This window comes from Lytechinus pictus, chromosome 2, assembly GCF_037042905.1.
Source record: "Lytechinus pictus isolate F3 Inbred chromosome 2, Lp3.0, whole genome shotgun sequence".
NCBI classification, from domain to species: Eukaryota; Metazoa; Echinodermata; class Echinoidea; order Temnopleuroida; family Toxopneustidae; genus Lytechinus; species Lytechinus pictus.
Window position 1 is genome coordinate 18,117,858 of NC_087246.1, and position 14,559 is coordinate 18,132,416.

General features: G+C 35.4%; 1 protein-coding gene across 3 annotated transcripts in view; it reads left to right on the top strand.

The window, feature by feature from the left end:
* The first annotated feature begins 10,691 nt into the window (after nt 1-10,691).
* The window catches only part of LOC129254652 (NAD(+) hydrolase sarm1-like), a 37,962-nt gene continuing 34,094 nt past the window's right edge, over nt 10,692-14,559 (top strand). The window contains exon 1 of one of the 3 annotated variants that reach the window (XM_064111777.1): nt 10,692-11,168. The gene's annotated coding sequence lies outside the window, so the exon portion shown is untranslated. The other 2 variants (XM_064111795.1, XM_064111786.1) reach the window with 2 other exon arrangements.

Genomic DNA, 14,559 nt, shown 5'->3' on the forward strand with positions numbered 1-14,559 from the left:
GGGAGTTTCCCTTCTTTTAATTCGTTTATAAAGGGGGGGGGGGGTTAGTGCCTACATTTCAGTAGCCCACACTCCTATATATTATTTATATCCTTTTTTTGTCCTTATTTTAGTGTTGACAGTAATTGGGGATTAAATAAAATTAAAAAACCTCCTGATAGCAAACGGAAATATAGCTCCTAGAAGACCATTCGGTTGTTTGTAGGGAGTTTATTAAACCTCATTTCAATTTTTGGATACTAAGAAGGGCTAGGGCTAAATTTTTTAGTTGCCCGCACTCCTATAATATACTCGATGTTTTAAAAATATTGAGAATGATATAATGGAAAAAGATTGCCTGTTGAAAGCAAATAGAAAGATTGCTCCTGGTAGAGCTTTCGGTTGTTTGTAGGGGGTTTCACATATTTGCAATCTAGGGTTACAAACAAGGGGCTAGTCCTAAAGTTAAAAAAAAATTGTGATCCCACCCTCCTGGGAAGATTGATCCATAAAGAAATTTCGGGTATGTGGAGCGAGTTCCCTAATTCCTTCAATTCGTTTATATTAACAAGTGGCAAGTGCGCGTACACACACACACACACAAACACACACCATCACACTGACACACCCTCACACGGACATATATACATGTACATATATATTCATATTTTTTTATATATAACTTCGAGGGAATTGAAAAAAAAAATGGTTGGAATTTATGAGGGCTCCAGCCCACAAAAGCACTCCCCCTCTCCATCTGTACGCCAGTGTTGATAACAAAAGAGAGTCAGAATAACAGCTATAGAAACAAGTGACCAAGCGAGAAAATTTATTGGGTATTGAAAGTTAATTTGCATTATACACCACTTAAAAAGCCTATACAGTGCGAATTATATTTCTGTTTCACAATGCTCTTTTTCGCGTATTATATTGCTTCAAAACAAAACAAAGTGGGATTAATGGGGGAGAAAGCTGTAGCCCCCTTAACCCTATCTAGCCCGAGGAGGAGGGGGGAGCTTAATAAGCCCCCCTTGACATTTTTCGATATAAACGTATGTAATGGGCTAATAAAAGTAAAGCACTAACCATTTGTTTTTGTTTACAAATTGAAAGAAGGGAAACTCCCCTTCACACACCCGAAATTTGATTTAGGAGCAATCTTCCAATCAATCTTTATCAGAAAGAAAATTCATTCTAGACTACTCTTCAATATACGAAAGAAACATAGAGTATATAGGGGTGTGGGCTACTAAAATTAAAGCACTAGCCCGTTGTTTTTCTTTACAAATTGAAAGAAGGGAAACCCCCCCCCCCCCTACACACACCCAAAATATATTTCAGGAGCAATCTTCCAATTGTATTTTATAAAGAGGACATAGAGTATATAGGGTATAGGGGTGTGGGCTACTAAAATTAAAGCACTAGCCCGTTGTTTTTCTTTACAAATTGAAAGAAGGGAAACCCCCCTACACACACCCAAAATATATTTCAGGAGCAATCTTCCAATTGTATTTTATAAAGAGAACTTTTAGTTGAAATTTACTCCTCAATATACGAAAACACATAGAGTATATAGGGGTGTGGGCTACTAAAATTAAAGCACTAGCCCGTTGTTTTTCTTTACAAATTGAAAGAAGGGAAACCCCCCTACACACACCCAAAATATATTTCAGGAGCAATCTTCCAATTGTATTTTATAAAGAGGACTTTTAGTTGAAATTTACTCCTCAATATACGAAAACACATAGAGTATATAGGGGTGTGGGCTACTAAAATTAAAGCACTAGCCCGTTGTTTTTCTTTACAAATTGAAAGAAGGGAAACCCCCCTACACACACCCAAAATATATTTCAGGAGCAATCTTCCAATTGTATTTTATAAAGAGGACTTTTAGTTGAAATTTACTCCTCAATATACGAAAACACATAGAGTATATAGGGGTGTGGGCTACTAAAATTAAAGCACTAGCCCGTTGTTTTTCTTTACAAATTGAAAGAAGGGAAACCCCCCTACACACACCCAAAATATATTTCAGGAGCAATCTTCCAATTGTATTTTATAAAGAGGACTTTTAGTTGAAATTTACTCCTCAATATACGAAAACACATAGAGTATATAGGGGTGTGGGCTACTAAAATTAAAGCACTAGCCCGTTGTTTTTCTTTACAAATTGAAAGAAGGGAAACCCCCCTACACACACCCAAAATATATTTCAGGAGCAATCTTCCAATTGTATTTTATAAAGAGAACTTTTAGTTGAAATTTACTCCTCAATATACGAAAACACATAGAGTATATAGGGGTGTGGGCTACTAAAATTAAAGCACTAGCCCGTTGTTTTTCTTTACAAATTGAAAGAAGGGAAACCCCCCTACACACACCCAAAATATATTTCAGGAGCAATCTTCCAATTGTATTTTATAAAGAGGACTTTTAGTTGAAATATACTCCTCAATATACGAAAACACATAGAGTATATAGGGGTGTGGGCTACTAAAATTAAAGCACTAGCCCGTTCTTTTTCTTTACAAATTGAAAGAAGGGAAACCCCCCTACACACACCCAAAATATATTTCAGGAGCAATCTTCCAATTGTATTTTATAAAGAGGACTTTTAGTTGAAATTTACTCCTCAATATACGAAAACACATAGAGTATATAGGGGTGTGGGCTACTAAAATTAAAGCACTAGCCCGTTGTTTTTCTTTACAAATTGAAAGAAGGGAAACCCCCCTACACACACCCAAAATATATTTCAGGAGCAATCTTCCAATTGTATTTTATAAAGAGGACTTTTAGTTGAAATTTACTCCTCAATATACGAAAACACATAGAGTATATAGGGGTGTGGGCTACTAAAATTAAAGCACTAGCCCGTTGTTTTTCTTTACAAATTGAAAGAAGGGAAACCCCCCTACACACACCCAAAATATATTTCAGGAGCAATCTTCCAATTGTATTTTATAAAGAGGACTTTTAGTTGAAATTTACTCCTCAATATACGAAAACACATAGAGTATATAGGGGTGTGGGCTACTAAAATTAAAGCACTAGCCCGTTGTTTTTCTTTACAAATTGAAAGAAGGGAAACCCCCCTACACACACCCAAAATATATTTCAGGAGCAATCTTCCAATTGTATTTTATAAAGAGGACTTTTAGTTGAAATTTACTCCTCAATATACGAAAACACATAGAGTATATAGGGGTTTGGGCTACTAAAATTAAAGCACTAGCCCGTTGTTTTTCTTTACAAATTGAAAGAAGGGAAACCCCCCTACACACACCCAAAATATATTTCAGGAGCAATCTTCCAATTGTATTTTATAAAGAGAACTTTTAGTTGAAATTTACTCCTCAATATACGAAAACACATAGAGTATATAGGGGTGTGGGCTACTAAAATTAAAGCACTAGCCCGTTGTTTTTCTTTACAAATTGAAAGAAGGGAAACCCCCCTACACACACCCAAAATATATTTCAGGAGCAATCTTCCAATTGTATTTTATAAAGAGGACTTTTAGTTGAAATATACTCCTCAATATACGAAAACAATCATCGGCGGTTTACTTTATTCAGAAGTATCAGACCATTTGCCAATATTCACGATATCCGAAACCAATTCATCTAAAAATAAATCAACAATACCTCCCCGCTATAGATTAGAAACTCCCAGAAAAATTGAATCTTTCAAACGGGACCTTTTTGAAGAAAATTGGAGTGATATTTACAATGAAAATAATGTGCATATTGCTTATGAGAAATTTAACAATAAATTACAATTTTATTACGATAAAAATTTTCCACTTGTGAGGAAGCGTCAAAATTCCCGGGAGGCCAAAAACCCGTGGATCACAAAAGGGATTCTAAAATCAATACATACTCGAAACAGTCTTTACAAATTACATTTAAAGAAACCATCACCCATAAACGTGCAAAAATATAGGAAATATCGGAACAAACTTACAAATTTAATAAGATTATCTCGCAAGATGTATTACTCAGACAAATTAACTAAAGTTAGCGCTAATTCAAAGGCGACATGGCGGGTTATAAATGAGATTATCGGAAAAAAGACAACTGAATTACCTAAAGATGGACTAACTTTAAACGGTGATAAAATCGCAGATAATTCCACTTATGCTTCACAATTCAATTCTTTTTTTAATAACATCGGCCCCCAACTAGCAAATAAGATAGGTAGTTGCAACAATGCACATTTTACTGATTTTATTTCAACGCCATTCGAAAATTCTATTTTTCTCAATCCTACCAACCCCACTGAACTCATTAACATTACGAAATCCTTAAACTCTAGTAAGTCACAAGGACATGATAGGATAAGTACATCTATGCTTAAAGAAATTATTCATGCTATTGTTGATCCTTTAACTTATATTTTTAATCAATCTATATCATCAGGTGTTTGTCCGAACCTACTCAAAATTGCAAAAGTTACCCCGATCTACAAAAAAGATGATCCTCATGAAATAAGTAATTACCGCCCAATTTCTATACTTTGTAGTATATCCAAAATCTTAGAAAAAATAATATACACACGATTGTACAATTTTTTAAACTTGCATAATTTATTGAATCAAAATCAATATGGTTTTAGGAAAAATCACTCTACAGATTTAGCGCTAGTAAATATTTACGACAAAATTACTAAAGCGATGGCTGATAAAGAACATGTTATTGGAATATTTTTGGACCTAAGCAAAGCTTTTGATACACTTAATCACAAAATATTACTTCACAAACTACATTTATACGGAATACGTGGAAATGCACACAGATGGTTAGAAAATTATTTATCAAACAGACAACAATATGTTACATTTAATGGAATAGATTCAACCTTTAAAACTATCGAATGCGGTGTGCCTCAGGGGTCAATTTTGGGGCCGCTCCTCTTCCTATTATATGTCAATGATATATCAAATACTTCGGCCTTATTATCGTTTATCCTCTTTGCAGATGATACTAATATTTTTTATGCTCACACAGAACTAGAAACTGTAATATCTACTTTAAATGTTGAATTATGTAAAGTATCTACTTGGTTCAAATGCAACAAATTATCCTTAAATATAAACAAAACACATTTTATGCACTTTAAGCATTACAATACACATGCTGTTAACAATACAATAGCGATAAATATTGATAACGTATCTCTACAGCAAAAACAACATTCAAAGTTTCTAGGGGTAACTATTGATGAAAATTTATCCTGGAATAATCATTTAAGCCAAGTCACAACTTCCGTGTCCAAAGGTGTTGGAATAATTTCCAAATTAAAATACATATTACCTGAAAAAACTCTCTTTTTACTTTATAATGTTTTGGTGCTTCCTCACATATCATATTGTAATATAGTTTGGGGTAATTGTGGTAAAACGAAACTTAATCCGATTTTCTTATTACAAAAAAGAGCAGTCCGTATTTGCACAGGATCACAATATCTTGCTAGATCCAATCCTTTATTTTTTAAATTAAAAACATTAAAAATTTCAGATATAAATACATTTCATGCTGCTATATTCATGTTCAAATACAAAAAGGGATTACTTCCCCCTTCCTTTCAAAATATGTTCACCCTGAACAACACCATCCATTCTTATCCAACACGAAACTCCACAAACTTTCATTTAACAAATCCAAAACTAATAATAACACACAAATCAATTAGACATTACGGTGCGGATTTGTGGAATGATTTATCACATGACATTAAGCTATGCACATCACTTTATTCATTCAAAGCTGTTCTGAAAAAAAATACGCTGTCAAGCTATAATTTCTAAAATCTTTCTGTGTACCCAAACAACTAATAATCCCCCCCCCCCCTTGCACATGCACACTCGCACACCTGCACTTGCACTTTCACTTTTATCAACGTTATTAATCTTATCTCAATCAAATTTCTCTTCTCTATCCACTTTTGATATATTCCTATTATTTTGTGCAATAAAAGATAGTCTCTTTTATTGCACTATACAGTCTGGTTTTCTATCCCCTTTCCTTTCGAGGCCTCCATCGCTTTCAAGCTCCAAGCTTAAGATGGAGGTCTCCCACATTTCTATATATATGTTCAGTAATTAAAGAAAATGTATATAGATATATAATTTCACAGTACAGTTGATATTTTATAATGATTTATGTGCATTATTCATTATGTTTAAAAAAATATTTGCTTATTATGTAATATTGAAAAAAAATGTTATACTTGTATATTCTTTTTTTTTTGTTTAGAAATGTGGAAATAAAATAAATCAAATCAAATCAAATCAAAACACATAGAGTATATAGGGGTGTGGGCTACTAAAATTAAAGCACTAGCCCGTTCTTTTTCTTTACAAATTGAAAGAAGGGAAACCCCCCTACACACACCCAAAATATATTTCAGGAGCAATCTTCCAATTGTATTTTATAAAGAGGACTTTTAGTTGAAATTTACTCCTCAATATACGAAAACACATAGAGTATATAGGGGTGTGGGCTACTAAAATTAAAGCACTAGCCCGTTGTTTTTCTTTACAAATTGAAAGAAGGGAAACCCCCCTACACACACCCAAAATATATTTCAGGAGCAATCTTCCAATTGTATTTTATAAAGAGGACTTTTAGTTGAAATTTACTCCTCAATATACGAAAACACATAGAGTATATAGGGGTGTGGGCTACTAAAATTAAAGCACTAGCCCGTTGTTTTTCTTTACAAATTGAAAGAAGGGAAACCCCCCTACACACACCCAAAATATATTTCAGGAGCAATCTTCCAATTGTATTTTATAAAGAGGACTTTTAGTTGAAATTTACTCCTCAATATACGAAAACACATAGAGTATATAGGGGTGTGGGCTACTAAAATTAAAGCACTAGCCCGTTCTTTTTCTTTACAAATTGAAAGAAGGGAAACCCCCCTACACACACCCAAAATATATTTCAGGAGCAATCTTCCAATTGTATTTTATAAAGAGGACTTTTAGTTCAAATTTACTCCTCAATATACGAAAAACACATAGAGTATATAGGGGTGTGGGCTACTAAAATTAAAGCACTAGCCCGTTGTTTTTCTTTACAAATTGAAAGAAGGGAAACCCCCCTACACACACCCAAAATATATTTCAGGAGCAATCTTCCAATTGTATTTTATAAAGAGGACTTTTAGTTGAAATTTACTCCTCAATATACGAAAACACATAGAGTATATAGGGGTGTGGGCTACTAAAATTAAAGCACTAGCCCGTTGTTTTTCTTTACAAATTGTAAGAAGGGAAACCCCCCTACCCACACCCAAAATATATTTCAGGAGCAATCTTCCAATTGTATTTTATAAAGAGGACTTTTAGTTGAAATTTACTCCTCAATATACGAAAACACATAGAGTATATAGGGGTGTTGGCTACTAAAATTAAAGCACTAGCCCGTTCTTTTTCTTTACAAATTGAAAGAAGGGAAACCCCCCTACACACACCCAAAATATATTTCAGGAGCAATCTTCCAATTGTATTTTATAAAGAGGACTTTTAGTTGAAATTTACTCCTCAATATACGAAAACACATAGAGTATATAGGGGTGTGGGCTACTAAAATTAAAGCACTAGCCCGTTCTTTTTCTTTACAAATTGAAAGAAGGGAAACCCCCCTCCACACACCCAAAATATATATCAGGAGCAATCTTCCAATTGTATTTTATAAAGAGGACTTTTAGTTGAAATTTACTCCTCAATATACGAAAACACATAGAGTATATAGGGGTGTGGGCTACTAAAATTAAAGCACTAGCCCGTTGTTTTTCTTTACAAATTGAAAGAAGGGAAACCCCCTTACACACACCCAAAATATATTTCAGGAGCAATCTTCCAATTGTATTTTATAAAGAGGACTTTTAGTTGAAATTTACTTCTCAATAAACGAAAACACATAGAGTATATAGGGGTGTGGGCTACTAAAATTAAAGCACTAGCCCGTTGTTTTTCTTTACAAATTGAAAGAAGGGAAACCCCCCTACACACACCCAAAATATATTTCAGGAGCAATCTTCCAATTGTATTTTATAAAGAGGACTTTTAGTTGAAATTTACTCCTCAATATACGAAAACACATAGAGTATATAGGGGTGTGGGCTACTAAAATTAAAGCACTAGCCCGTTGTTTTTCTTTACAAATTGAAAGAAGGGAAACCCCCCTACACACACCCAAAATATATTTCAGGAGCAATCTTCCAATTGTATTTTATAAAGAGGACTTTTAGTTGAAATTTACTCCTTAATATACGAAAACACATAGAGTATATAGGGGTGTGGGCTACTAAAATTAAAGCACTAGCCCGTTGTTTTTCTTTACAAATTGAAAGAAGGGAAACCCCCCTACACACACCCAAAATATATTTCAGGAGCAATCTTCCAATTGTATTTTATAAAGAGGACTTTTAGTTGAAATTTACTCCTCAATATACGAAAACACATAGAGTATATAGGGGTGTGGGCTACTAAAATTAAAGCACTAGCCCGTTGTTTTTCTTTACAAATTGAAAGAAGGGAAACCCCCCTACACACACCCAAAATATATTTCAGGAGCAATCTTCCAATTGTATTTTATAAAGAGGACTTTTAGTTCAAATTTACTCCTCAATATACGAAAAACACATAGAGTATATAGGGGTGTGGGCTACTAAAATTAAAGCACTAGCCCGTTGTTTTTCTTTACAAATTGAAAGAAGGGAAACCCCCCTACACACACCCAAAATATATTTCAGGAGCAATCTTCCAATTGTATTTTATAAAGAGGACTTTTAGTTGAAATTTACTCCTCAATATACGAAAACACATAGAGTATATAGGGGTGTGGGCTACTAAAATTAAAGCACTAGCCCGTTGTTTTTCTTTACAAATTGAAAGAAGGGAAATCCCACCTGACCCCGTTTGTTTGATTTGTACAAGAATGCACGCTTCTCTTCGTGCGCAAAATCCTGTATCTGATCTATCTTATATCGCGATATTGTTGGCTGGAAGGAACTGTTGGCTGGCTTGCTGTTGGCTAGCTTATTGTTGGCTCACTTGACATAGGCTGACGCAAGTACTAGTAGCTCGCGCAGCACCTCAAAATTTGGGGTCAGCACTCGATCCCGCTTCCTCGGATGTTGATCAGATATACTTTCAGACTCGGGTCATTTTTTTCAATCAAAATAGGTTTAAGTAATTTTAAACAAAATATAGGGTTTTGCTCCCTGACGAAGTAGATGATAGGTACAGTCATAGGCGGCGGAAGCGGGGAGACGGGGGGGGGGGGGGTCCTGTCCCCCCGAGGTGGGGGGCCGGGGGACGGCCCCCCTAAAATTTGTTGTTCCCCATTGTTTTAAATTTCTTTATTTTTGCTCGTCAATTTTGTTTCCTGCGTCCCCCTTAAATTCAAGTGGGACCCCCCTAAAATTGTTGTGGTCCCACAAAAAAAATTTGGTTGATTACTTTTTTTCCTTTTTTTTTTTGCTTGTCCAATTTTTTACCTGTGTCCATCCCAAAATTTCAGGTGGACCCCCCCTAAATTTTTTGGCTATAGTGTCTGGTTGTAATTGGTTTCTCTGGAGGATTAATTGCATCATGGAGTTAGCTATGGTCGTTCCCAGAAGGAAAAACCAGTAAGACCAGTAAGAATTTTTACTGGTTTCCAGTAGAATTTTACTGGTTTCCAGTATATTTTTACTGGGCCAGTTGATTTTTAACTGGACCTGTAAAAATCATCTGGAGACCAGCTCCAACAATTGCATTCCAGTTGAAGCATTTAGTAATACCAGTTAAATTGTTTTTCATCAAACTGGTGTTTCTGGTCCAATAAATGGTTTCCAGTAGATTTTTACTGGTTTCCAGTATATGTTTACTGGACCAGTAAAAATCATCAACTGGAGACCAGTTCAAACAATTGCATTCCAGTTGAAGCAAAGTAGTAATACCAGTTAAATTGTTTTTCATCAAACTGGTGTTACTGGTCCAATAAATAATGACTTTATTTCAAGTCAGATCATTTGATGAATTATGGAAAATGAATCTTGCAATTCAGAGAAAGTTATTATCGTTGTCATTGTTATCATCATTCTTCTTATAATTATCATAATTATTATTATTATTATGATCATTGTTGTTATCATTCTTATTCCTGTTATCATTGTTATTGATATTGTAATTATTATTATTAATATTATCATAATTATCAAGTATTAACATTATCATTACAATAATAATTTCCTTTAATTATGATTAAGATCAAAGCAAGATATATTCCTCTGATATATAGTCAACTGGTCTAAAGTAATTCATTGTTTGAAATTGAACTGGTCAAGACCAGTAATACCAGTAATTCTGATGATGCTGATCACGTGGTTTACCCCCGGGGGTTTACCTCATTTGCATATTTCCTATTTTAAAAAGAAAAATCAGGATTTATAATGGAATATCCTTGCAATGGCATTCATTGTTGTTTAAAAACTTTCCAAATAAGTGTGTGAACTAATTCACAATGGAAATGTGTAATTTCATATATCACATTTAAAATAACAGCAGAAAGATTAATTTACTAACCATCTTTTCCATCACATTTCACTGACCATGGTATATAACAAACCAAATGCATGTAATTATTGATCCAGTTAGACCAGTACGAGGACCAGTTCGACCAGTTCGAAGAACAGTCAGACCAGTAGAAAATACCAGTAAAGACCAGCTTGAATTGGATACCAGCAGTATGAAGACCAGTGAGACCAGTATTAACCACCAGAAACAAGACCAGTATAAAATTCCAGTAATTCAAGACCAGTTTAATTTTTAATTGGACCAGTAAAATTTTAACTGGACCAGTATGACCAGTTAGACCAGTAAACCGATGTTCCAGTTTCCAGAGTTACCAGTTAAAATTCAACTGGTCTAACTGGTCCAGTGGAACTGGTTTTTCCTTCTGGGTTGGAATTAGGGTACCCTTCTGGGATTGTGGTGGCGCTGCGTAGCTTGGTGAGCGAGCTAGAGAGCGCTAGCGGGAGCGTGTATACGCCACTGCCGGGATCCAGCGTTGGTTTGCTGATTAATGCAAGCCCTTTTGACCTTAGAAGGCGAAAGCGTACAACACTTTGAATCACACAACACTTTGAATCCCATCAATGATCAAAGGTCGGCTGAGCAAGAGTAGATAGAGGTATGTACGGTGCTTAGTTGTAGTATTATTTTCGTAATCAAATGAGAAATTCGTTTTTGTTCTCGCCTTGGCACTTTAGTCGTATAATACCATCAGCTCCATGTCCATGATGCCATCGAAATGAGCCTGATTCTGCTCTGTCCGCAATTTGTGATGCATCCATGGATGCGATGGTCTAGTCTGAAGACAGTGATGTATGTATTGTATGATACACTCGGTATCTCGAGGACGACCAGTGCATTGTAGTGGCGGTATGGAACCTGCTAGCCTGTAAATGCAAGTTGGCCTTCTTGCATTCACTGTGCTTATTAATATTATATAGGAAGAAGAGAAAAAGAAACATTTTGCCTTTGGGGGGCATTTATCATGTTTATGAATAAGATTGATAAAACATTAAAAGGTCTGAAATAAGAGAATGAAAATTGAAGTCTGGTTTTGAGCTGGCATTCAGTTGATTTTTTTAGTCTGATTACCAATAGTAATACCATTTCATTTCTCACACCTCGTGCCACCCTCCCAAAGAAAAACAAATAAAGAAAAGGCTTCAGAATCAGAGATCATGAAACTCAGAGAGACTAAATTGCAATACAGACTAGGCATTCATTTTCAATTATACTATTATATGATTTGTGTGCTTCATAATAATAATATGCGATTATGCGTGCAAGTTCATCTCGTTCATCCGTCACGGACACATTAAAGTAAACATCTGATTGGCATTCAGATATCAGATATTCAAAATTTATTGTAATGCTCAAAATAAAAAGAAATTACATTGGCATAAAAATCATATTCCGGCTGTTGGTATACAAAAAACAATGTATAACAATTAACATATAATAAATAATTACAAAAATAATGGCATTGAATGATATACAAAGCAAAAATTACACAGTGACCTAATACTAACCCAAAACAATATGATACGTTGCAAGGGCAGCTGCACTGAAACTTTACCTGGTGCCGAGGGGGGAAATGCCCCAAGGCCAAGCACGGTGCCGGTCCAATACATCCATGGGCCCCGGTTCAACATTGAACAATCACAACACATCACACTACAAAAACACAAAGACCCATCCACACCATACCATACTAATAAACACATTACAAAAGCTCCACACCAAAAACACACCCCACACCACACATTACAAAAACACATCACACTACAACAAAAAATTAAATGAAACGATGTGGCACAAGCACCGGATTATCAGGGGAGCATTTCATCAACATTTTCATAATTCACATTTCCCATTTAAATTACGATTTCCTGAGATCTCACTTGCATTTTAGTTGTACAGGAGAGCGTTTCATGACTTGTCAGATGTTTTAAATAACTTTTATCTGACAAGTGACTCCTGTTTTATCCGATAGTTACCATGATATAGTAACAATGCTTCTCAGCTCAGCCAATCAAAGTCAATGAAAGTTCTCAGATCTGACAACTTGTCGGACGAAAATGTTGATGAAATGCTCCCCTGATAATCCTGTGCTTGTGCCACATTGTTTCATTTAATTTTTCAATTCTCCCTTGTGCTGTATGTGGCCCATACCGGAAGGAAAAGTGGTCAACACATGCAGGCCACACAAGCCTCTCATTATAATAAACGTTGATGGCTCCTGTTATATGCACAAATTATGGTACCTGTAGTTTATGATGATTTTCAATGAACATTTTATGTATTGACCCTTGACTTATAACCAGAGATTATGTCTGCTCTGAAACATGCATGAATCTGAAAAGTTGTGGTCAGCCAATTTTTTTTTCTGACACATACCTGTAAGCACTGCAGTAAAGCCTAAAATATTTTAAAGACCCGGTAATATGAGTTTTTCTCAAAATACTCTGGAAGCAAGTGGTTAATATGCATGAAACTTGTTATTGTTGTGCTTTGTTACTAGCTTATAGATTTTCATTTTGTCAATTGTTAATTTCACTTTTAGCTCTGGTCTGGGTCTTTCATCCTCATTTGGTGGCAGCGGTGGGATCAGAAAATAGTTTTTGCCTTTTTTATCATTTAATTCTATAATGCACCAAGTCATACTCTTGTTGCCTACATGTATTCATCTGATATGGGTTGTGCATCATTTTTAGTAAAAAATAATTGTCTTCATTCATGCAAGCCAGGTTTTGCACATATTTTTAGTTTCTTTTGCCCATCTTTGAAAATATCACAGAACAGTATTTTCTAAATTCAATTTGGTGTAATTGACTACATGTATGATCAGTATTACCCATCAATGCGTACAGTTTCAAACTGGGTATTACAACTGTTCAGATTCTTTGATGAAGAAGTACAAACCATATATGGTATATTATTGATATAGGAGGTACGTCATGTATGTTGCCTTGAAAATACATGCTACACAGTACACACTATTAATCATAAATGCAGTGTACATTTATATCATGATCATGTTATTGTCAAGAGGCACTATATAATATGGCCTCGCCCCCCGGGGGGGCCACTTACATTGACGAGTGGATACCATGCGCGACCAAAAAAACACGTAAAAAGGATGTCTTTTTCAAGATAGGGCACGTTACGTACGTAACGTGATAAGGGTGTCAAAAACACAAAAATATTGAAAAAAGGGTATCTATTTCGCTAGGAAAAATATATGTGTTTAGGGTCAAATGTGCGGGGATGATAAAACAAAATTAAAATGTTTTATAAAGGATGTCCTTTTTGCCCCAACACTACGTGTTTAGAGTCCGATTTGCGCGAGGTGTGGAAGGTGGGGCCGTACTAAACCAAAATAATGGTGTCTAAAGGTAAAACCGACGACCGACGGACGCGTGACATAACAATAAAATACCTCTGTACTTGTTATGGGGTTCATTTCAGGGAATACTTGCTAAGAGTATCGTTTTGTTTCCAATTCTTGTTAAGGGGTGCATTTTCAGAATATGGGAAATACATCGCTGTACTTGTTTAGGGGCTCAGTTCTGGGAATACTTGCCAATAGTATGTGTTTCCAATACTTGTTAAGGGTAGGGTTTCACACGCCAATACTTGTTAAGGGGTGCATTTTCAGAATATGGAAAATACGTGTTTAGGGTGCTTTTCAAGACCCCGTGGTCGCGCATGGTATCCACTCGTCAATGGAAGTGGCCCCCCCGGGCCTCGCCCTCATTTCATCTATCTATTTGAGCATAGAATTAGAAATGTGACTTTATCATTTGCAACATCATTTTGTGTCATTGTGCTCTATGCTGCGCATCGCATTGCATTGATTTTTGTGTGCGTTATGTTTTTGTGTGTAGGGATTTAGACTTTTCAATACGGCAACATATTGAACGGCAGGTTTTGTACAATTTAGCCTATTCGATATTTGTCAGATTTTGGTGCTTTGTGCAATATGCTCTCAAATGATACAGACCTAGATC